This window comes from Pituophis catenifer, unplaced genomic scaffold (assembly GCF_029215685.1).
Source record: "Pituophis catenifer annectens isolate HBS135680 unplaced genomic scaffold, rPitCat1.0.hap2 SCAF_2, whole genome shotgun sequence".
Classification (NCBI taxonomy): Eukaryota; Metazoa; Chordata; class Lepidosauria; order Squamata; family Colubridae; genus Pituophis; species Pituophis catenifer.
In genome coordinates this window covers 171,630,315-171,656,148 of record NW_027256882.1, presented here as the reverse complement: position 1 = coordinate 171,656,148, position 25,834 = coordinate 171,630,315, and the positions used below count along the sequence as shown (strand labels likewise).

Sequence of the window (25,834 nt, the reverse complement as noted above, 5' to 3'; positions counted from 1 at the left end):
CCTTTGGTATCAACAAAATGTATGCTACTCTCCATGAGTCTGATAGCTTTGCCTCTATTAATGCCTCATTGTATGTTTCTAATAATATCCAATCCAATGTTTCTCCTAGTCCTTTATAAAATTCACTTGGTATTCCATCGGTCCCTGGTGTTTTATTATTTTTTTGTTTCTTGATCACTTCTCTTAGCTCTTCTATGGTGACATCCCTATTTAATATTTCCTTTTCTTCTTCTGTTAAGGTCGACATTCCCTCTCCATTTAAATATTTATTTATTTCTTCATCTGTCACTCTATCTTGTTCATAGAGTTTTTGAAAAAACTGATACGCTATTTCTTTTTTCTTTTCTGGTATTTTGTTAAGTACCACCAAGCTTTGAATCAATGCTGCATTTTGTTGCACAGGTCTGCTCTTCCATAGAAATGATTGGTAACCAGTTCAATTACCATATGTATGAATAATGAAATATGAAAAGGAAATAAATAAAGCATGAAACAGGGCAAGGGCATAATGCGCAAAACTCGTTTTATTGAAGCAATTTTCAAAGATTTTAAAAAGCAAAACACCTTCCCTCTTTTCCAACTATAAACCATTTAAAAATCATCATTTTTGTGCAAAGAAACTCATTGTTCCCAATATGTGGAATGCAAGAATAAAATCAAACTTCTACGTGGTTATATAAGGAATAATATCATTTGCATCACAGGAGGAGGAAGAGAAATGCAGGATCATCAATCTCAGAGCTCGCAATCACGGGTCCATTGTGACAGATCTTTTCCTTTGCAGTTGTTTTTCCAGGCAACCCTAAAAATAAGAATGCAAATTAAAAATAAACATAATGTATGCCTTTGTTGATCACACATATGTTTGATTCTTTGACAATTTCAGTTGATGTAAATCTCCTTGGAGAAATTGAGGAAGGTGAGCAAGGGCAACTCTCGTTTATTAATTTTTCCTCGTCTTTGACTTTCTTTCCTAATTGTTAATCTCCTTCTCTCCAGGTTAAAGTGAAAAGAACTACGATTGATTGAGTTATATTCCTCACAATAAAGTTTATATGCCACTACTGCTCAATATAGTTTGGACTCCCACATAACCTTGCCAGAGTCCATACCAGCCATTGCCCAGGGCAGTTAAGATCTGGAGAATTGGGTTAACACTAAAAAGCTCACAAAATTCTATCCAAATTCTTAGAATGCTTGAGAATCGCATATATCAGAGTAAATTTTAAATAATTCTGGTTATTGAGCACATAAAATGTTTATGCTTTGACCTAGATCAGGGGTGTCAAACTCAAGGCCCGCAGGCCAGATCCAGCCTGCAATGTGGTCGGATCCCGCACACGGGGCTGTCCTGGTCTACCCAGTGTGAAGAGGAAAGATCAGGCCAGCGTGGCTTCAGCCTGGTCTACCCAATGCGAAGAGGAAACATGTCAGTAGTTTGGGGAGTGGCGTCAAGCTAGCCATGCCCACCCGGTTAGCCATGCCCACATAGTTGTCCCCCCGCCTCCCCCCCCAAGGTCAATCACAGCACTGATGCGCCCCTCAATGAAATTGAGTTTGATACCCCTGTTCTAGATGCTCAGTTTATGGGATTTCCATCTAATGATCTGTGGCTGCAACCCCCTTTGCTATTTATCCTATGATTGGAGGCTTCACAAACTATCTCTCTCTCTGCTTCCCTCACTACTATGTTCTTTTCCTACCAGATCTCTGTTCCCATGGGAGCTCGTTCCTGGGATCAGAGCCCTGGTGTTTAAAAGGCGATTGGCCAAATTTTTCTGCTACTTGTCCCAGCTGGTTGTTAACCCCAATGTTGACTCTGTGTTTAAAGAGACTTTAAATTAGGTGAGAAAGACAGAAATCGAAAGTGGATGTGAAATTAATGGGAAGGAATTATTCAGTTATAATGGGCATCAACACTCATGCTGGTAAATTGGGTATCTCTTTGCTTAAAACCTGGATTTAACAATCCACTAATCCCAGGTTTAGAGGTTCTAAAACAACCAAACTATCTTCTAAAACAACCAAAGTGCAAGTATAGAAACAAAAATGTAATTTTCCAAATTCAAAAAATGTATTTTACCACCCAGGCTAAAAGTTGTACAATAATTTAAAGAAAGGTAATTAACTTTCATGACCACAAGAATAAGTTCATTTGCTACTGAATGATACAAGTAGAAAGATGTTAATGAGAGATTGACTCACCAGGCATTCATCCTATTGGGATCATGCACAATTCTCTTAGCACAAATAATATCATCTCTGATGTCATCATTTATGAAAGCTGCCAAAAGAGGCAAGTTAGAATATGTCCAAGTTCAGATGTTTCAAAGGTATTTCCAAAGATTTGCATAAAATTATTATTTAAAGCAGATTCCTACCTAACAGGAATTTTAGTTATAGGAATTCATTAGTTATGTATGCAATACATTTACATTTTTAATGGTATGACCTATTTTCTGTACACCTGGTGTGGACCATAAAATCCTCTTCTCATGGACCATTTAACCAAGTAGAGGAACAATTCTGAAAAGTATAGAACGCTAGGAATCTGTTTTCTCTCTGGAGCCGAATATGCTGGATATGCAGGCTTCCTGGCAGTCTCACTGCACTCTTGGAAAGGGGTGAGAGAAGAATTGTCTCACTGGAGTCCCAGAACCAGATTTCTCTGACAAAAGACAGAAAGCAGAGAATTGGGTTCCTTAGCCAGGTGGTGTTCTGGTGCTGAATTTGTTGCCCTTAACCTCTCTCTCTCTGGCAGGACATTGATTAATTTTAGTGAAGTTGGGATCAGGTGGCTCTGCTAGGCAAGCTACCTCTTACATTGTGGATGGAGAGCTAGTTTGGTCTAGTGTCTCCAGTCTAGAAAAAAGCAAAAGAGATCACAAGACTGTTGATGTGGGACAGGGGAACCTCATCAAATATGTGTCTGGTATTCATTAGAACTCAGACCACACTGGGATGGGTGCTGTGGAGGTACAAAGTGAGATTTTTCTTTGTGATGGAAGTTAGAGAACTTGTGACAAATTGAGAAATGGGGTACTCAGTGGGGAAGCAGATTGAAAAAGGATGAGACCAGCTGGAGACATGTTGACTAGATACTATCAAAGATGACAGAAGTAGGAACATGACAGAATTTTGAGAGACAGGGTGATTTGATGCCAATCTTCATGAAGCATTGGATGCAGTTGGACAATTACAGAGACCAATAAAGGGGAAGAAGGACTAGAATTTGCCTACAAAATTTCATCTGATTTAGAGAGATATTTTACGTGTTTTGCTTTTCTAGTGAAATACCATATTTTCCGGCGTATAAGATGACTGGGCGTATAAGACGACCCCCGACTTTTCCTGTTAAAATATAGGGATTGGGCTATACTCACCGTATAAGACTATCCCTCTTCCAACGCACACCAAATAAAAATTAAAAAACATCAACTGGCTCACCCACAATGTAAAAGCAGCTGTGCTAGACCCAAAATGGCCCCTGCAACAAGCAGGAACCTCACACAGCCACAAAAAGCCCCAAAAAACAACTTTCACACTTTACACACACAAAATTCCACATACAGCTTTGTGAGATTTTATGTGTTTGTGTAGTTAGAGTGAAACACTACAGAAACACACTAAATCTCAGAAAGCTGCAGAAATATTATTTTATTTTATTTTTATTTTTATATGAAAACTAAATTTAAAACTTCCTAAACTTTAAATGGCTAGGTCTAAAAAAGAACAACTAAAAAAACCCCAATTAACTATTTTTTTTAAAGCTTCCAAAGGGGAAAAAAAGTTACCCAATAGAACAGGGGTCTCCAACCTTGGCAACTTTAAGACTTGTAGACTTCAACTCCCAGAATTCCTCAGCCAGCTTTGTTTTGATGGCTGAGGAATTCTGGGAGTTGAAGTCCACAACTCCCTGCCTGCTTGATTGTAGGCAGGGAGTGGCTTGCTGATGGAATGGATTCAGGCAAGTGAAGCAAGGCAAGCATTGCGACTAGCAGCTAAGGTAAGCAAGCTGGAGGGGGAAAACTTTTTTCCTTTTACATGGCTCTGGCGATCCCAGCTGAGTTGCCTGATTAGCAGGCAACTCAGCTGGGATCGTCAGAGCTTGGATCGCCAGCTGAGTTGCCTGATTAGCAGGAAACGCAGCTGGGATCGTCAGAGCTTGGATCGCCAGAGCCATTTAAGGCTCATCAGAGCCTTTCGGGCTGGTCTGTCTGGTTACAGGAGAACGACACCCGGCGTATAAGACGACCCCCGACTTTTGAGAAGATTTTCATGTGTTAAAAAGTCGTCTTATACGCCAGAAAATACAGTAGGTGAAATAAGTAGTAGGTCAGGTCAGGAAGCAACACTGCAAGGAATATAAGCATACCACCTCATTGTGTCAATTCTCTTGAATTTTGAAAGTTTGTTAAAGCTTATCTCTTTATCTGTCCTCTAAAATATGTGTCTTACCATTGCAAGGCTTATTGCAGCCATTAGCTGTATGGCCCTGGTAATTGTTGCACCACCAGCTGCTGTTTCTCTGGAAAATCCCATAGTCGTAACTGCCATCCCAGTTTTGCTGTCCCACAGCTTGGGTGTCGTATCCACTCTGATAAAAAGCCATGCAGACCCCTGGAAGAAAACAAACAGGCATAGGTCTATAAAAAGCATATGCTGTAAATGAAAAAGCTGTTCTAGTTTTTTAAACAGAACATTTAAAACAGAATGTTTAACCATATATTCATTCTTCCTGAACCAAAGAAGGACCTGAGAAGTCCAATATATATTGGACACCTTCAAGAGAATTTGGAATAAAACTGAATCTTATCTCCAAGATATTCCTGCCGTTGTTAATGGCACATAAAGCCACCTCTCCTTTCTTCTCTTTTCTTAAACTGGGCTTTCCAAGGAGGAGGTACTTTTCCATTGTGGGACTTTTGCAATATCACAAATGTGGAAAATCTTCTGTGATGGCCCCTTCAACTGTATCCTGAATTAAAATGATTTGGGGCAATCTGAAGGATCTTTCATTTGAGAGGATGCTTATCCTGGCACAAATAAACTCTATTTTGAAGAGAAGAAATCTAAGCCAGTGATTGTGAAAATACAAAAACCGAAGTGGTCTAACCACACTCCTATTCTGCTGTTGTGCAAACAGGCCATGAAGTGGATATTGATCACCCTCTTAAAATAAGGGTGTTAATGCAGGGAGATCTTCTGAGACATTTGGGATGGGACAAAAGCATATTTTACCATTCTAAGAAAATTGAACAGAGCTTTTTATTCATTGGGTGGTCTGGATGAATTCTTTCTGGGAAGGAAGTTCCTCATTTTGCATCCGCCTTGCAAACCTGAAACTTGTAAAGGTGGAGAAAAAAGATAGAGTAAACTCACAGTTGTTCAAACTGTAGCCATGATATCGATCCAGGCCATCTCACTTTAGAATTGAAACCAGTTCACATCTGGAATATCGTTTGGCTTCACTGGCCGCAATGAGGAGGAAGAGGAGGGTGAGCACTAATGCCTTCATTGCTGCAGCTCCTTGGAAGATGATGTCTGATTTTTCCAGGATGGCTACTAGGTTTTATAGTCACAACTTGAGAAACTGGCTCCTTTGGAGGGATGGTAAACAAAGTATGTAGCAATAAGATTTCCCCAATCTGTGGTTATTATGGATTGACAAGCAGGGACAGTTGAGGGCAAAAAAACAATGAGGAAGAAAAAGAAAGGTCATGGATGTGATGGAGGGTTGAGGAATCAGTGGAACACAAACCATAAAAAAGGTTTAACTGTCATTTTCAATTTCATAAAAAGCCAAACCTAACTAACAGTGGGTGAGAAGAGCATTTGTGGCACCTGAGGAGATCCTGAGTCAAAGGACTCTACATGAGGGGTAACAAAAATGTACAAGTGGGGGCTGCAAGTGAGAGTTTGAAGCTCAATCATTTTATGGTCTTGCACATGAAAAAGGAACAGGATGTTCATTGTGTGGTGGCTTCTGACAGCGTTATTTTTCAGATTCCACACATAAACATTCCTCTCTGGGGGACCCAATGCTTATTTGAGTTTTTGTTTGTTTGAATTACGATTCATACTCTCTCTCTCTCTCTCTCTCTCTCTCTCTCTCTCTCTCTCTCTCTCTCTCTCTCTCTCTCTCTCTCTCTCTCTCACACACACACACACACACACACACACTCTTATATTTCTCTTTTATATATGTAAAAAGTCTTAATAAAAATTACATTAAAGAAAAAAGAAATGCCCTCCATCCACTCAATTATTCTTTTCAGAAATTTTGAGAAAAGTTCAGTTTTTCAATTCCAAATTTCTACTTTTGTAAAACAGCCATACATGCCCAGTGGAACAGAGAACCAAAAAAATGGCATAGGTACATGTCATAATAACACAAGCCAATAACTTCATCTCCTCGTCCCCTTGATTATCAGAAGCCATTACACAGGCTAGGTGAGAGAACAAGCTTGGAAATGAAAGCTGGGATTTCTTCTAGTTGCATGTTGGCTGAACAATTTGAATCAATATAAACACTGAAGTCACTTCTTCTAAATAACTGCCCTAACTGGCCAGCGAATTAATCAATTGGTGAATCAATGCCAGACATACTTACTGGAAATTTGGCTAAAACACAGAGGTGGGATTCACTTACCTTCCCTACTGGTTCGCAAATGTGAGTGCGTATGCACACAGCCTTCTGCGCATGTGCAGTGCTCGCATATTATGTCCAGGCAGGTGGATGGAGCCTCCACTTTATCTGTAGATCCAAAGCAAACGTGATTCAATTTTCATGGAAAACTTTTAGTGGTACTCGCTTAAGATTACTGTATATGGCACCCCTAAGGTACATTGAGTGATGGCTCCACTTCCAGTCAATGCAAAGGGTTGGTACTCCCTAAGTTTTGATATCCTAGTCCAGTGCCTTCTTTGCCTTAGCCCAAAGCTGGTCCTGCCTTTAAGCACAAACTTATATCTTCTACAATTGACTCCCCCTCTTACATGCATTTCAAATAAATTATAGGCTCAAGGTGAGATGCAATACAGCTGGATGTTTCTCAGATGTAGTGCAAACTAGCAATAGACTTAAGCAATGGTATATCCTGAGTGCTTCATTGTTCAGTTACATATTATATCTAGTAATACTAGAATATCTGATAAAAAGAGCATCATCATGATTGGAAAATAGGTCTATATTTATTCTATTTTATCCAGATAATGTGGTCAATTCAGTTTATTACAGTCATATATCAGAGACCAGAACAAATAAAAACACTCAATAAATATACAATTAAAAATTCTAGAATAAAATAACAAATAACAGATAAAATCTATGATAAAATTCAGTCTGTCAATTACACATGGTCTAACTATACTAAAATTATAATCCATAAACTGTGTGGCCCGTAGTCAGTTTATTACTAAAAGGGAAAGAAATAAGCAATGCAAAGGATTTGCCACATTTGTTGTATAAAATAGCTATGGTGAATTAGACACGTGTTTCCAATGAATCCCCAGTGCTGCTGTGCAGAATTTAGCCACCTGTGCTGTAGTTTTGGATTGTTTGTTCTTAAACAGCCACTGGAGGTAAGCAGTGTCAGAATGGCCAGATACCTGGCAATAATTGGAAGGATTTTCTGAATCTCTGTGTTAAAGGAACTGTTGGAAGAAACATCCTTCTAGGTTCTGCTCCAAGTGGGGAAACAGACACTGGAGACATGGAGACTGCTTGGAAAGATGGTTTAATGGTGGACAGGATCACATGGCTTGAGTTCCTGAACATAAAAGGGGCAGATACAGTAAATCCTTGGGTTTTTATGCTCTCTCTGGCTCTGCATTTCTTGGGGCCCCAAAAGAGTATCCTGATTGGTTGTCAGACTCCCAGGGGGTGGGGGCCTTGCTGGCTGATGGTCACATGTGCTTCCCAGGTCACATGTGGTGAGTTTCTGCTGCTATTGTGTAGAGGGCTAATCCTATCTTTGGCAATTCCTACTATGGCTCTGCCTGAAGGAGGCAGATCTTTGTTATGTAGAATAGACTGGCCCAGGCCTTAATGGCCCATTGACAAAGTGTGGGGGGCAGGAAGGTGGGAGCTGCTTTGTCTGTAAAATATGCTTCTCATATTTCTCATACAGAGAAATATAATATTCTGCCTTTTTCATATTTCCTAAAATATTTCACTCTTCCAGGAAAGGGGTGGGTGCTAACTTCCTACAGAACATTGAAGGAATATGTGACTAACAGTCTCCACCTCTCCTGAGCCACAGGAACAGAGTCTTTCAGTCACTGGTATCTTTTTATACTTGTACAGGACAGCCGATGGAAGCGCATGGCAACATGTGAGCGAAAATGCTTTCCAATGGTTTGCTGATTCCAAGTATCTGAGAGAGCTGGCAGGAGTAACAACATATCTAATGGCGTCTGGAGCCAGAAACAATGGAGCTTTCTCTAAGTCCGTTTGCTTTTCAATGTCCTCTACCCTTTTTCGCAAGGTTTGTTGTGCTTGGTCGTAGTCCAACTTGAGTATTGCAGCTGGGGAGAAGCCTAGTTTGGTAAGGTTGGACTTGACAGTCTTGATCCATGATGAGGAGAATTTGTCTTGGAGGATTAATGGAGCAAGCAAAGTAATTGTAATTGTTAAAGCAAAGAAGCCAAAATGCACCCCTGTTTAACCCCCTTTTGTGTTTTGACTGACTTTGAGAGGGAGCCTTCATTGTATCCCTTATATTCTCGCTGGAGGGGCCTTCATACAATCTCCGAAAGTGAAGTTCCCAGGTTTTAGGAGGTATATGGGCATCTAGTGGGGTAGATTCTGTCAGTAGCACATCACCTTGGAGGTGGTTGAGAGATCGACAACAGATCCCACCTTCTCCCTCATTCTGGTCCTGCCCTCCCCATCTTTTAATTAGGCAGCAGTATAGCTTTATATAGCTTTATAAGCCAACCAGAGTTACCCTGGGTAAGATGGATAACCAATACATTTCACAAGATAAAATAAAATATAAAGCTATTAGAAGAAATATCCTCTGGGTTCAGCTCCAAATGGGGAAAAAGACACTGGAAATATGGAGACTGCTTGGAGAGATGGTTTAATGGTGGACAGGATCACATGGTTTGAGTTCCTGAACAGAAAAGGGCAGAGATGCTGAGTGTGCCTTGGTTTTATGCCCTCTCTGGCTTTGAACTTCCTGGGGCCCGGGAAGAGTATCCTGATTGGTTGCTGCCAGAGTTCATAGCTAGCTTTTTAGGTTGTCTGTGTGCCAAGTTTGGTTGAAACTTGGTGGGTGTTGCAATAAAGGGCAATTAAATGGCTCTGCCTGAAGGGGGTCGATCTTTGTTATGTAGAATAGACTGGCTCGGGCCTTAATGGCCCATTAACAAAGGTGGGGGGCTGAGTTTCTGCTTCTCTTTTAGGGAAAATATTCTGCCTTTTTAGCATATCCTAAAATATTTCATTTTTCTAGGAGAGGGGTGAGTACTAACTTCCTACAAAGCAAAATAAAATAAAATAATAATAGCATCAGAGATTCCTGTGGAATTTGTGGACCAAGAAGGACCACAAGAGCATTTTGTTACTTCTGTAAATATCAGTAAACCTGCAAATTCTTTGGAGGAAAACAAAGATCATGCACCTTGGGGAAGAATAAAATAAAATAAAATAAAATAAAACAAATTCTGCAGCCTGGATAGGAAGCTGATCCATCAGGCATGTAAAGGATAGTGAAAAGTCCAGCTTGCCTTGTTTTCTCTGAAGACTCAGAGAAATTCAGCAGCAATTCTTGTTTCATTTTTCTCTAGAAGCACAAAAGTTTGCTTTGTGACTATCTGAAGTAAAATTATTGGTCCAGTTCCATATGGGGCATAGTTAAATCCTGGTATTGGTTATACTTTATACTTTTCAGTACAAACACTATAGTAATGATTTATTTGTCAACTACAGGTAATTAAATTCATTATTGAAAACAGCAGGAGAACCACAAATTAAACACCCATTATACCTAGCTATGCCTTCCTTAGCACCACTTAGCTATCTTCCTATTTGATTTAAAATTTTCTTTCTTTCTTTCTTTCTTTCTTTCTTTCTTTCTTTCTTTCTTTCTTTCTTTCTTTCTTTCTTTCGTGCAGTTAACAAAATGTAAAGCAAATAAATGCCCTATGGCATTATAGGTATTTTCAAGAATGGATATACGGGAGCTAGCAATGGTATAAAAATATTATAATTATATATTTATATCAGTGGTGAAATCTAAAATTTGTTACTACCGATTCTGTGGGCGTGGCTTGGTGGTGGGGGGTAATGTGACTGGGTGGGCGAAGAGGTTGTAAAAAAATGCTTTCAAAAGGCTCTGACGATCCCAGCTGAGTTGCCTGATCAGCAGAGGCTTTTTAAAAAACTCAGCTGGGATCGTCAGAGACATTTAAAAGAAAAAAAGGGTTGTTTTTCTTTTAAAAGCCTTTAACAATCCCAGCTGAGCCGCATGATCATCAGAGGCTTTTTTTTTTACTTTTAAAAGCATTTTTTCCTCCGAAGAGGTTGTAGAAAAAATGCTTTTAAAAGTAAAAAAAAAAGCCTCTGATGATTGTGCAGCTCAGCTGGGCATGGGGGTGGGGGCAGGGATTTTTGCTACCGGTTCTCCGAACCACCCGCCTCCATTGCTACCAGATCAGGCGATCTGGTCCGAACTGGGAGCATTTCACCCCTGATTTATATGTTGCCCCAATCAAAAGATTCTGTATGGCTCACACAAAAAGATACAACAGAAAATATCCATGACATAACTTAGAGAAAAAGAAACCACAACCACTATATAACAGTAAACCATTTAAAAAAATAAAGTGGCAGCGTTAAATCAGTGAAAGTATTTCTAAAACAACCCAGTCTTTAAAGTTTCTGAAAAACTACCAGGCAGGGAACCAGCCTGATGTTCACAGACAGCCTATATCCCAGCCCTGGAAAGACTAGAGAAAAGTGGGACTGCTTCATTTCTGCCCCTTAACTTTCTGCAAGGGTGGGATTTCCTTTTGCCCAAAAAAGAAGGCTATCAGCCTTACTAAACTTTCTTTTTGTGGATACAGAAATGTCTACCTGACTTGCTTCTCTGGCATTAAATTAAGAATAACAGGAATATGAAAAGATGGATTAGGTTAGAATTAGAATGTAATGATTGTATTAGAGAAGGAACTGTAATGGAGAAATTATTAGACATTAGAACGATTCCTTCCTTTTCCCTTTCAAACCTTGGCAAACATTTTTGATAATTCTTCTGCCATGAATTCTCTAGAGTGTTTCAGGCATGATATTTTGAGGAACGATAATTTGATAAAAACAAAATTTCCATGCCTTCCAAAAAAATAAAGGCTGCGGAATATTACTGTGATGGTCTTTTGTTACCTTTCAGGGTATAAAATTTTCTAAGACAGAAAATTATGCTATATGCCAGTGATGGCGAATCTTTTTGGCACCAAGTCCCGAAAAGGGAGCGCTTTGTGTTGTGTGCTTTGCGCGCACACATGCGCTCATCAGACCCGCAACCTGGAAGAGAGCTGCAAAGGGGGCATGTGCGCGCATGTGCATGCCGGGAAATTAACTTCCGGTTTCCAGTGTGCACATGCACATGTGCAATGACCAGCTAGTCTTCCAGTTATGGGGCGCATGTGTGCGCGATGATCAGCTGGCCAGTGCACATGCCCACGTCGGAAAATGGAAGACCAGCTCTTCCAGTTTCCGGCACTGCCACACGCATGAAGGCCAGCTGTTCGTCGTGCGCACATGCGTGCCAGAAACCCGGAAGAGGGTTAGACGACGCCACACATGTCGGGCAACATGGCTCCGTGTGCCACTTTGGGCCCACGTGCCATAGGTTCGCCATCACGGCTATATGTGGTTGCTTTTTGACTAGTTTAGAGACTTAATCCCTTTGAGCAAACTCAAATTGTTGGAAGACGCAGAGAAATTCAGCAGTAATTCTTGCTGCTTCTTTTTCTCCAGAAGCACACAACTTTGCTTTGTGAATATCTCAGGTCAAACCCTTGGCCCAGCTCCATATGGAGCTCAGTCAATTTCCATTGACTAACCAGGAAGAGTGCAAACTGTTCAACTGTTCAAGAGTGCAAACTATTCATTCCAGTACAGCCCTTGGGCAGGAGGTCTGGCTGCTAGACTGGAACTCAAGCAAGACTTAGTGGTTTTTTAAAAATTAATAAATGATTAATTTTCAGCCCCAAATCTTGATTCCTCTTATCTTGCCAGACAAATGCTGTTCCGCTTCAAAGATCGTATTGAAGATAAACTTCCAAAATTGGGACTTGTGCCAGAGGTGCTCTGACACACAGTGACCAAATATACTCTGCATTTGGAAAGAGGACAGATTGTTCTCAGTATGTATTATGCATTATTTGCAGGATCACTTCTAGAAAAGAGAGGCCCTGAACCAACCCCATGTTTGGTTAGATCTGTGCTCTGCTAAAGTACTATGGTTTGCCATCCCCATAAATTGGCTTCCATGTTTTCAGAGAAAGGGCTCAAAACAAGCTTTCAGGCAATAGATTGAACATGGTTTTGGTGATCACCCAAGGATGTAGTACAAGAACATATCAAGGGCAGTGGTGGGATTCAGCCAGTTCGCACCACTTCGGGAGAACCGGTTGTTAACTTTCTGAGCAGTTTGGCAAACTGGTTGTTGGAAGAAATCATTAGGGCAGAGAACCGGTTGTTAAATTACTTGAATCCCACCACTGATCAAGGCTATGTAGTTCAAAAATTGTTCTCAGATGTGTTATGCATTATTTGCAGGATCTAATCTGGAAAAGAGAGGCCCTGAACCAATCCCATGTTTGGTTAGAATCCTCTGTTTGAATTGGACTGTTGAGGGCAGTGCACATTCAGTTTCCCTGGTGGATGTTGTCTATTTTCTGCTTGGACAGATCCAGCAATGTGGAGCCTACCCTTATGTTTATCTTTATCATTCTTCCTGGTTTAAAAAAAAGTCCATCCTCTCACTGTTTCATAAAACAACTACTAAAAAAGGAAATCAGTGTTACCATCAGAGGTGGGTTTCAGCAGGTTCTGACCAGTTCTGGAGAACCGTTAGTCAAAATTTTGAGTAGTTCAGAGAACCAGTAGTAAAAAATTAGACTGGCCCCGCCCTCATCTATTCTCTGCCTCCCAAGTCTCAGCTGATCGGGAGGGAATGGGGATTTTGTAGTAACCTTCCCCTGGAGTGGGGTGGGAATGGAGATTTTACAGTATCCTTCCCCTGCCACCCCCACCAAGCCACCACCAAGCCACGCCCACAGAACTGGTAGTAAAAATATTTGAAACCCACCACTGGTTACCATGTAGGAAACTGAGAAAAGGTTTAACGGTTGAGTATTCCCAAATCCTAGACACATTTCTCTTGGCCCTAATAATCCTAGAGACATGCACGAACCAGAAAGTGTGGTTTCTTACATGCGTAGAACAAACACATTGCGGTAAAGGGTTCAGTTGAACCAGGTCCCCTTTGTGAATTGTTTCCATGGAATGCCAACCTCCTTGCTATTTTGGCTCACTGCAGTAGTCCAAGGAGAGGAATCTCCAATGTTGTCATTATGAGGAACATTTTTATAAAACTGTTATTAATTATAAAGCATCCTGCTTTCTTCCATCGTGTTTACATTATGTAACATAAACCAACTCTGATGAGAAAAATCTGTTGAAGTTACCTACTGTCCAAACATCATGAAGCACAGAATCCGGTAATGATTTCTTATTGCTGACATTACTAAAGACGTGCTGTTTAATGGCTCTTATGCAGGGGTGAAATCCAGTAGGTTCTGAGAGGTTCTGGAGAACCGGTAGTGGAAATTTTGAGTAGTTCAGAGAACCAGCAAATACCACCTCTGGCTGGCCCCAGAGTGGGGTGGGAACGGAGATTTTGCAATATCCTTCCCTCAGGAGTGGGGAGGGAATGGGGATTTTGCAGTATCCTCCCCCTGCCATGTCCACCAAGCCATGCCCACCAAGCCACACCACGCCCACCAACCCATGCCCACAGAACCAGTAGTAAAAAAAATTGGATTTCACCACTGCCCTTATGTATTTACATAATGTTAAGTTTGATCCAAAGAGCAGAGCTTTTGTTTTGCTTTTTAAATTAGATCGCAATCCTGTAGACATTTTTAAATAAATCTAATTGAACTCCGTGGGTTTCAGTTCTCACAACCCCACATAGTTTCCAGGTTGTTTCTGAAGAGGTTTTGAGGAGATGCTTACTAGGTAGTCAGTATTCACAAAACTACAGAAAGTCAGGAAATGCATGTGTTAACATAACTGCAGTATCATTGGCCTTGGGGGAATTTATGGGGAAGTACAAATAACCTGAAAATATAAATATGAAAGTCCAAGTATTTTTTTTTTTTTAATTTGATTTATATGCCGCCCTTCTCCGAAGACTCAGGGCGGCTTACAATGTGCTCAGCAATTTAAATGGGGCAGTTAATTAAGGATCAATCAAAGTCCAAAAGATTAATGCAGTTGTACACAATCAATTTAAACAGATAATCTTTATTTCTTGGCTGCCTGCAACAGTGAATTGAAAAGGCTCTTTACCAAACAAACAGTTCTTAAAACACGCCCAGATTCACAAAAAGCACCTGGGTTCAGGAATGAGGAAACTTCCCACTTTTGTTTGTTGATTTGCCTTCAAGAGATCGATGAACTCATTCAGTCATTATTTTTATCAAGATTATATTAGAATTAGCTGGACCCTGTCTATTTACATCTCAGAAATTATATTTGACCTTGATGTATTTGTTCTGTTTTGAAAGCTTCAGTTTACTTTAATCATTATAGTGTCAATAATGATCCAGTTCCTGTTGTCTGAATAGCACTGTACTTGGCTATTATCTGTATTCTATTATGTAATATATTTGCCAAGCAGTATTTCTTCCTGTTCCTGTAAAATTTACCCTTCTCAAGTCTACTTCTACCAAAGGAGGAGGAGTTATAAGAGGGACTTATCTTTCCCTCCTCTAACTCTAAGTTAGTTATATGATTAGGAAATAAAATACATGCATATGTAAGGCACATCATACACTGCTACAGTGGGGTAGGCCTCATTTGGAAACCACAAATAATTTCCCCTATTATGAAGATAAAGATTTTTCATATGCATTAACTGACTGGCTGGCCAGTTGGGATAATGCATAGTCTGAAGAGGTATTTGGTGTGGTTTCATACTATTTTTTTCTCCTCTTAGCAATTCTGCTTCTGATATATTTCCTTTGAGCCACAGTGGCACAGTGGTACAGCACAGAGTGCAGTATTGCAGGCTACTTCTGCTGACTGCCGGCTGCCTGCAATTTGGCGGTTCAAATCTCACCAGGCTCAAGGCTGACTCAGCCTTCCATCCTTCTGAGGTAGGTAAAATGAGGACCCTAAATTGTTGGGGGCAATATGCTGACTCTGTAAACTGCTTAGAGATAGCTGTAAAGCAATGTGAAGTGGTATATAAGTCTAAGTGCTGTTGCTACTGAGAAGTTTTCCCAATGCCAAAATTAATGAATGAGCCAGGTAGCTAACCTGACTCCCCTATTTCCTAATTTTGAAATAGCTGTAAGATGTCGGTCTCTCTCACCCCTACTGTTCAACATTTATGTGAAGCCACTGGGCAAGATCATCCGTGGCTTTGGGGTGGATTTCCATCAGTCCGCTGATGACACTCAGCTGTACATTTCCACCCTGGGCCGCCCCAATGATGCCCTTGACATGATGGCCCGGTGCCTGGAGGCCATACAGATCTGGATGGGGAGTAACAAACTCAGGCTCAACCCCTCCAAGACCGAGTGGCTGTGGTTTCCGGCGTCCCGTCATAATCAGCTGGTTCCATCACTGACTATTGGAGGTGAGACCTTGACCCCCTCAGAGAGGGTTCGCAACTTGGGTGTTCTCCTGGATTTGCAGCTGTCTTTAAAAGACCATTTGATGGCTGTGGCCAGGGGAACTTTTTATCAGGTTCGCCTGATACACCAGTTGTGTCCCTTTCTGGACCAGGATGCCTTGTGCACAGTCACTCACGCCCTCATCACTTCCTGTCTGGACTACTGTAACGCTCTCTACATGGGGCTCCCCTTGAAGAGCACCCGGAGGCTCCAGCGGGTCCAGAATGTGGCCGCGCGGGTGATTATGGGAGCGACTCGTCGCTCCCATGTAACACCGCTCCTGCGCGAGCTGCACTGGCTCCCAGTGATCTTCCGGGTGCGATTCAAGCTGTTGGTTGCCACCTTTAAAGCCCTCCATGGCTTAGGACCTGGGTATTTACGAGACTGCCTTCTGCCACCGATAGCCTCCCATCGACCAGAACGCTCCCACAGAGAGGGACTCCTCGGGATGCTGTCTGTCAAACAGTGTCAACTGGTGACCCCCAGGGGGAGAACTGGGGGCACCTGCCCTATAGAATGAGCTGCCCCCGGAGATTCGTAGGATTCCCGACCTTCGCACCTTCCGCCGCACCCTCAAAACGCTTTTGTTTCAGCAGGCAAGACTGGCCTAAATGTTATTTTAATGGTTGTTTTATGTTATTTTAGTTTCGGCCAAATTATTTAATACTTTTAATTTGCTTTTAACTTTTATATTTGTGGGTTTTATCTTGGCTGTACACCGCCCTGAGTCCTTTGGGAGAAGAGCAGTATAGAAATTTAAATATAAAAATAAATAAATAAATAAATGTGGTAAGGAGGAAGGATGGGGAATGAAACCAGTATGTGGTAGATTTAAAACAGTTGGCTAGAAATAAGAAAAGGAAAGAACATTGTGGTAATTAATAATCTTTTCATCTGACCTCTGGGGAAGTCCTAAAAATGCTTCTGATTTTTGAGAAGAATCTCTGGATTTCCCCAGAGGTCAGATAAAAGATTATTAACTACCACAGTGTTCTTTCCTTTTCTTATTTTTAGAAAATGGTAAGTCTACTAGTTTTGTTTTTGTTTCCTTCTTCCATTCTTTATGAATTTCTAACTAAATGTATTGCACCATGCACCTACCAGGAGGTTATAGGTCCCAGTTTCTGCTAGGGATTCCTCACAAAGCCCCAAAATTTTATTTGTAGAGGGATCATCAGCTGGCACTAAACTAGGAATTGTTTCCACATTACCGTACCTATAGTTAATATCTTCACATAGTAAATCACTAGACTAACCAAATTGTGAAGATCTTGAAAGAAAGACAATCTCTCTAAAGATGATTTGAGTTTTGAGAAGAGATCAGCTGTTTACCTGAAAATATTTTTCCCCAACATCCCCTTAAATTACCAGTCATTCATGCCATTAAAACCTACTACAGCTCCCTCTCAACTCATAGTAAATAATACAATTGCTGATTGTGTGAATGCTTCTACCTATTCCATCCAATTTTATATATAACTCTATTGTTAACAACTCTATTGTTATCCTTGTTAACAACGGACACCAGGTCCGTTGTTAACAAGGCTCCCCTCGTGCGAGATCTGATTGACAAGGGGGGTGCGGACCTGGCTTGTATCACTGAGACCTGGTTGGGTCCGGAGGGAGGGATCCCTCTCTCTGATTTATGTCCACCAGGTTTCCATATACTACACCAGCCGTGACTCCACGGGAGAGGTGGTGGGGTGGTGGTTGTTATTAGGGAAGGTCTTAGACCTAGGGAGGTCACTGTCCCTCAGATAGGTGGGTGTGAATCACTTCTGTTTGTCTTCAGTCCTGCCCGCACTGCTCGAAGTCTTAGCTGAACTGATGGTTGAGCTCCCCAACCTGATGGTTATGGGAGATTTTAATCTCCCGTCAGCCAGTGAGACATCTGAGTTGGTTCGGGAGTTCATGGCCTCCATGACGGCCATGGACCTGACTCAAGTTGTACAGGGCCAAACTCACAGTGGTGGGCACACACTCGACCTGATTTTTATGTCTGGGCAGTGGATAAATGCTTGGAGTAGGGGTGAACTTTCCATTCAGCTCCTGTCATGGACCGACCATTCCCTCCTTAAGCTAGACTTTCCATCCGTCAACCCCCACCGCTGGGAGGCGGAACCGACTCATTGGTTCCGTCCCAGGTGCCTGATGGACCCTGACAGGTTCCTGACGGAGCTTGGGACATTTCCCACTGACCTATCCCGCAATTTGCCAGAGGCCCTGGTAGATGCCTGGGAACGGGCTGCCACCGGGGCACTGGATCGAATCGCCTCTTTGCGGCCTCTCCTCCGACAGGGATCCCGGGCAGCTCCATGGTTTTCCGTGGAGCTGCGGTAGATGAAGCATCAGAAGAGACGCCTAGAAAGCTGTTGGAGATCTTCCTGTTCCGAACCTGATCGAACACAGTTAAGAACCCATATTAGGTCTTACCTTGTGGCAATGGAAGCGGCGAAATGTGACTATTTTGCTGCTCTCATTGCGTCTGCAGAAAATCGCCCAGCGGCCTTGTTCCGAGTGACCCGCTCTCTTCTCAATCAGGGAGCGAGAGAGGACCCCTTACAAGGAAGTGCTGAGGACTTTGCACAATTTCTGCAAGACAAAGTCACTCAGATCCGGACGGGTTTAGACTCTGACTGGGCAGGATCCGACGCGGAGGTGGGAGCAAGTCCTGAAGGTAACATCTGGGTTGATTTTGATCCTGTTTCCATAGATGAAGTGGACAGGATTGTGGGTAGATTGGGGGCCTCCACATGTTTGTTGGACCCATGTCCCTCCTGGCTTGTTGCGGCAACCAGAGAGGTGACTGGAGACTGGAACCAGGCAATTATCAACGCTTCATTGAGGGATGGGGTCTTCCCCGCCATACTTAAGGAGGCGGTGGTTCGTCCCCTTCTCAAGAAGCCTGCTCTGGATCTGGCCTCCCTGAACAACTTTCATCCCGTCTCCAACCTTCACTTCATAGCGAAGGTTGTTGAGTCTGTGGTGGCATACCAACTTCCACAATTCCTGGAGGAAACGGATTATCTAGACCCGTACCAATCGGGTTTCAAGCGCGGACACAGCACAGAAATGGCATTGGTCGCCCTGGTGAATGATCTCTGGTGGGCCCGGGATGGGGGTTATTTCTCCATTCTGGTGCTACTTGACCTCTCAGCGGCTTTCAATACCATCGACCATGGTATCCTACTGTGACGGCTCTGGGGGTTGGGGGTGGGGGGCACTGTTTTACAGTGGTTCTCCTCCTACCTCTTGGGCCGTACACAGTTTGTTTGGGCAGGGGGTCACAGATCCTCTCTGAGGCCCCTCACTTGTGGGGTGCCACAGGGCTTGGTTCTCTCCCCCCTGCTCTTTAACATCTACATGAAGCCGCTGGGTGAAATTATTCACAGTTTCGGGGTGAGGTATCATCAGTATGCTGATGATACCCAACTGTACATCTCCACCCCGGATCAACCCAGGGATGCCTTTTCCATGATGTCTAAGGAGGTGGTATGGGTCTGGATGGGCAGGAACAGGCTCAGACTCAACCCCTCCAAGACTGAGTGGCTGTGGATGCCGGCATCTCATGATCTAGTAACCCCATCACTTCGGATGGGGGGGAGTTGCTTACTCCCTCTGAAAGGGTTCGTAATCTTGGCATCCTCCTTGATTCACAGCTGTCCTTGGTGGATCTTCTGATGGCCGTGACAAGGGGGGCTTTTGCACAGGTTTGCCTGGTGCGCCAGTTGAGCCCTTTCCTAGACAGGGATGCCCTGCGTACAGTCACTCATGCTCTCATTATTTCTCAGTTGGATTACTGCAATGCCCTCTACATGGGGCTGCCCTTGGGGTGCACCCGGAGGCTCCAGCTGGTCCAGAATGCAGCCGTGCGGGTTGTTACGGGAGCTTCCTGTTACTCCCGGGTAACACCTCTCCTGTGCGAGCTGCACTGGCTGCCAGTGGCCCTTCGGATCCGCTTCAAGGTGTTGATACTTACCTATAAAGCCCTTCATGGCATGGGCCCGGGGTACTTGCAAGACCACCTCCTATCGGCCTCCCACCGCCCAGTGCGGTGGGCGTGGCCTGTTCATGACGCATCCGGCCTGCAGGCCACCAGTTTGACACCCTGCTATAACCTGTTCTTTCTAATCTCAACCATAAGTCATAAAATCATTTTCTTTTTAATGTAAAAAGTCCATAAGGAGTTTTCAGTCATTGATGAATGTTAATAATGAACTTTTTCTAATCAAAGATGTCAGTTTGTCCATCTCAGCAAATTATGTCAATTTCACCAACTATTTGTCTATAGTGCGTAATGCATTCATTTACTATAAATATCCATACCTCAGGTCATGGTCTTCTAACTCTAAAAGTCTTTTGTTTCTCAGCAACCCCCGTTCTTTTATCCAAACCAAACTACAAGCTGCAGAATACAATTTTAAATTCATAAATTGTCTCTTCTCTCTCTTTCTCTGTTTCTTCCCTCCCCCCTCTCTCTTTTCGTTTTTTGCATCTTGCCTTTATAATTATCTGATGGTTTTTCTCTTGTCTTCCAAACTTAGATATGTCTGCTTGCCATTGCTTGAATGGTACATCATTGTTGGAACAGGTATTATCTAAAACAACAATCAACAAAAAATCATTCTAGTCAAAACACTCATTTTTGTCATAGAAATTCTCCCCAACAGCAAATGGGCAAAATTGGGAAGACAATTTTAATTTCTCCTATCTTAATATAATCCTTCATTATTATATACTATGTTTGAATATAACTATTTTAAAGTAACGTACAATTCATATTCATCATAATAATGACCGCATATTCCAAAGCAGTTTATCAGCCTCAAAAATGAGACAAAATGAATTTGATAGCACTGCAAGTTATTACCAATTACCACCCTCCACACTGCCATCACCTTTATAAAATATTTTATAAAATATCTATAAAATAGCCACTGGCATTACTAATTTGGACCATGCTTATTTAGGTCCCTAAGTTATATCTAAAATAGAACAATTATTCATAAAATGCAATTTTGATATCCCCAGATATGTCAAAATTGCACAAATGCTGAAATGTGATGTGAAATCTTTTCCAGTAACTAAAATTGTAATATTTTGGAACTGGTTATTCTTGATGTATATGCAATTGTGCAAGGCTGTTCAGAGTTTAGGAAGTAAGTAAACCTGCTCTTTCGAAATGTATTTCAGCTATATCAGAAGTGAAGAAACGGAAGTGAGATTTCAATCCATATGGGGAAGAAAAGTTCCCAGGTAAGAAGATTGATTGATTGATTAGGTTGTCTTCTTAACAGACATTTCTAAAATTCTGTTTTCACTTTGTCGTTATGGGGTATTGAATGTAGATTAATGAGAAAAATATGAATTTCAACAACTGTAATATCAGGCTGCAGCATAACCAAATTGACAAAAGTGAAGGAGATCTGAATACTTTTTGAATACACTATACATATATCTACCAGTATGTACTGTATATCTATGTCTATGTATCTATGTATCAGTGGTGGGTTGCTCCCGGTTCGGTCCTGTTCTTGCGAACCGATAGTAACAGCGGTGGGAGGCTCCGCCCACCCACCCAGATGTCATCATGAATGATCTGCACATGCGTTGCGAACCAGTAACGGAGGTAAGTACCCACCCCTGATATGTATATATACACACACATATTTATGTGGTATTGTATTGTTATTATATTATGGTGAAATATAAGTAATATTGGTTAAAAGAAGAGAAAGAACTGTTTCTGGCCAAACAACCTTTGCTGAAGTAAATGAGTCTGAAAATAGAACAACTTTAGGGGGGAAATTAGAGGGAAAGACAGATTCATCATGTCTTTGATAAACAGTTAATCAGCTTTCCTGAAATTCACTACTGATCTTTAACCTCAGAGGTAAATATGATGGATGATCTATTGTATGATGTCTTGGCTGTCCAGCATATTCATTCTTCCTTAATAACTGCAATGTTTGCTAGATTCCTCTTTCCCAATATTGCCCTCTCAAACAAATGGCATCTCCCAAACTTGTTGAGAAATAATTGAGCTGGAACAAAGAAGCCCAGGAAAGAAAGCTTCAATTAAAACTACAGATTTACTCTTTCAGCTACTTCAGATAACCAGCGATCTCAATTGGTCTCTCCACACATCCTCCTTGTGTGGAAATGCAGGAAATGCAGACACAACCAGTGTCTGCATTTCCTGCACCTGATGAGGAGAGCACATCTTTCTCCTTCTGTCCTCACCACTTTTTACAGAGCATTTTAACAAACTGCATCAGTGTTTGGTTTGGTGGCTGCAGTGCCTCAGATAGAAGGTCCATACAGAGAGTGGTAAGGACATCTGAGAAGATTATAGGAAGCTCACTTCCTGTTATTCAGGATACTGCTTATAAGTGCTATGTACTCAGAGCTCAAAGCATTGTTAGAGACCCCACACACCCACTTCACGGTCTGCTTCTTTTGCTCTCCTCTGGGAGGAGGTTTCAAAGTATTTCTAGCAGGACTACCAGATTCTGTAACAGATTTGTTCCTTATGCCATCCGTCTGGTAAACTTGCATGTTTTTCTCGCCATGTACCTTTATATATCTGAACTAGACTGTGTTCTTTCTCTGTGTCATATAATATATGTGGGTATATACATATTATTAATTAATGTATTAATTAATTAATTAAATTAATCATGTCATGTCATGTCTATGTAGAGTATATTGGAGGTGGTGATCCTTTGAGAGCTGTATGCAATGAAATTTCATTTTAATGTATGCTGGTTAGTGTACATTCAAAGTGACAATAAAGTTATTCTAAGTTCTAAGCTCTAAGTCTTCTTGAATTGGAAACTTGTTAGCATAGAAGAAACCAAAGACTGTTTTACACAACAAACATAACCTGGTTACTCAACCCATTTTATGACGTTGAACAATACTAGAACATCACTTGGGTGGGGGCGGGCAAAAGCCCTACTAAGCAGGTATATACAAAAGTATGAAGGCTATTGCTTAACGTATTGTAAGCCGCCCTGAGTCTCTGGAGAAGGGCGGCATATAAATCGAACCAATAAATAAATAAATAAATAAATAAATAAATAAATAAATAAATAAATAAATAAATAAATACAGTGAACCAAAAACACTAACAAATGTTAAAACTAACCAAAGTTAGCATGTTGTACTAATTCAGTAACTAGATTTGTAACCAACTTAGGCAGACATATTGCTTTAATGCAGTGAATAAGTTCCTCTGCTCTGTCCCTGGAAGACAAATCAAGAAACAAAAGTAAAAAAATAGGTGGATTTTGAGTATCTGAGTGTGTTTTAAGGGCTGTTTGTCTGGTTAAGAGCCCTTTCAGTTCTCTATTGCTGGCAGCTGAGAAATAAAGATTATGAAATGAAATTGTTTGGATTGCGGTCAAGTGCATTCATCTTTTGGATTTTGATTGATCCTTAATTAATTGTGTAATTTAAATACTTGGACTTCATATTTATCTTTCCAATTTGTTTAAATACTTGTACTTTCCCAAAAATGCCCCCCAAGACCAGCTGATACTGCAGTTATAGTTAACTGTTTTCTGACTTTCTTTAGTTTTCAAACATTAACCACTAAGTATCTCCTTGAAACCTCTTCACAAACAACCCAAACTATGTGGAGTTGTGAGAACTGAGACCCATTGAGTTCAATTAGACTTATTTCAAATGTCTACAGGATTGCAATCTAATTAAAAAAAAAAAAGCTCTGCCCTTTGGATCAAACTTAACATTATGTAAATACATAGTGCCATTAGCCAGCATGTCTTTGGTAATGTCAGCAATAAGAAACATATCATGTAGTCTGTTTTTCATGAGGCATGGACAGCAGGAACTTCAGCTAACATTAGTAGTTCACTGGGAGGGAGGGAATGGCTAAATAGCTTCTCATTAGGAAGCCTGCTTATCTATATATATAAAAGTGAAAACCACTCACACATCATCATGAAATCTCCAGAACCGTAAAACCTACAAACTTGAAATTTGGCACGTATGTTCCTCTTGGCTTGCTAAGAAAGGATTTTTTGAAATGACCATCAAATCATGATTATTTCATATATAGTATTATATTCACATGCTCTGATGCTAAGGAGTTAGATCCCCCTCCCCACCTGAAAGAAACTCTGTCCCAACTGCCAGTTGCCTTATATTAACAGACTGTGATGCTATCCCTTCGCTAAATCAGGTGTGGGCGTGGCCAGTGTGTGACTCATCAGGCCTGCAGGCTGGGACATTCTACTCCCCCTCCCCCTCTGTTCCAACTGCCAATTGCCTTATATTAACATGCTCTGATGCTACGGAGTTACACATTCTACATTAAGTTTCAGGCTTTAAGTGTCAATTTATCACACCCGATCACATAGTTTTGTAGCGAAGCACAGGCGTCCAGCTAGTGTTCTATAATGTAAAGTGATGAGATGTTACACTTTGATATAGACTCAGTGACAAACTACTCCTTTAGATGTATCAAGAGAAGTATTATTCTTTGCAAAGTGTTCATCTTCATTGGATGCTGGAAGGCACAGAGAATGTAACAGGCGGCAGCTTTGATGGCCATTGTTTGAGACCTCAGTTAGAACACTTTTATCCTGGATTTACTCTCTCCAAGCAGATTTTCTCAGGGTTCCTCTCAATTTATCACTTTATTAATCCCTATTTATCGGAAGTAAAGATTTTTGCTTTAAATGGCAGAGATAATCCTTCCCCAAGACTTTCTCCCACCAACTTCATGGTTAAATGAATGAATGAATGAATGAATGAATGAATGAATGAATGAATGAATGAATGAAATCACAATGCTATTGCAGAGTAATAGTTTGGCTTGCCAAGGTACCAGCTCTAAGACATGCTTGCACACTTCCCAAGATGTGCCACAGGAGGGCGAGATGACTTCATACCAGTGAAAAAACAAGTGGCTTTTCCTGCAGTGTTACCCAAAGCCCCCTCACTTCCCAGAGCTGCCTCGCAACAGGGCACTGCAGCCGGGAAGCTTCAGAGCTATTAGGAATCAGACAATCTGAAAAAAGCACCAGCTCCCCCACTGAAGTAGTACTTACTTGTATAGAATATGCTTTTGAACTGTTAGGTGGATAGAAGCTGAGGAGAGTGACAGGAGCTCACCCTGCCACACAGTGTCTGGGCTTGAACCGTTGGAGCTGAGACCATCTCCACCATCAATGAACCACTAAGCCACTGCACCTCAATTAATGGATGGTTGGATAGATGATAGCTAGAGAGAGAGGGAGGGAGAGATATCCTATTGAGATGAAGGTGTGTATTCCCAGTTTTGGAATCTGACCTTCATTCTTTTTTTTTTTTTTAAAAAAAACAAGTTTTATTGGTTTTTTTCTTTTCTCCTCTCCCACCTTCACCCACATCTTTCTTTCTTTCTTTTTTTTGAACAGAGTGTTGGCAGTTTCTTATCTTATACAATTAGTCAAATTCAAATACATTTTACTCAATTACAATTTTTGTCAATATCGTCTTCCCCCCTTTCCTTTTTTTTTGAATATACCTCAGTATTTCTATGCTTGCATATATAAACACCTTCTTCATTTATCCCTAAATTCTAACTTCACTAGTTGTACATATTTGTCTTCTTTTATTCTTTAACAATTCGTTCTTTTTCCTAATATATTTATATTTGTTTGTTCAGAGCTGCCTTTCTTCCACTTCATCTTCTTTTTTTATTGTACAGCAATCTTTCTCCTCAAACCTAGCCTCTCCCTCTTCTTCTTCCAAGTTTCTTTCCCCTCCTTCTTCTTCTCTTTCTCTCTTACCCCCCCCCCCCGGCTTCCCTTCCCTTCCTTCCTCCTTACTCTTCCATCCCTCTCTCTTTCCTGCTCCCCTCCAATTCCTTCATCTCTCTCTATTGCTGTATTCATTTTCAATTTAA

General features: G+C 41.3%; 1 pseudogene; it reads right to left on the bottom strand.

Annotated features, from left to right (window-relative positions):
• Positions 1-575: 575 nt before the first annotated feature.
• On the bottom strand, positions 576-25,150 carry LOC139310818 (lysozyme C, milk isozyme-like; annotated as a pseudogene).
• Between the last annotated feature and the right edge of the window lie 684 nt (positions 25,151-25,834).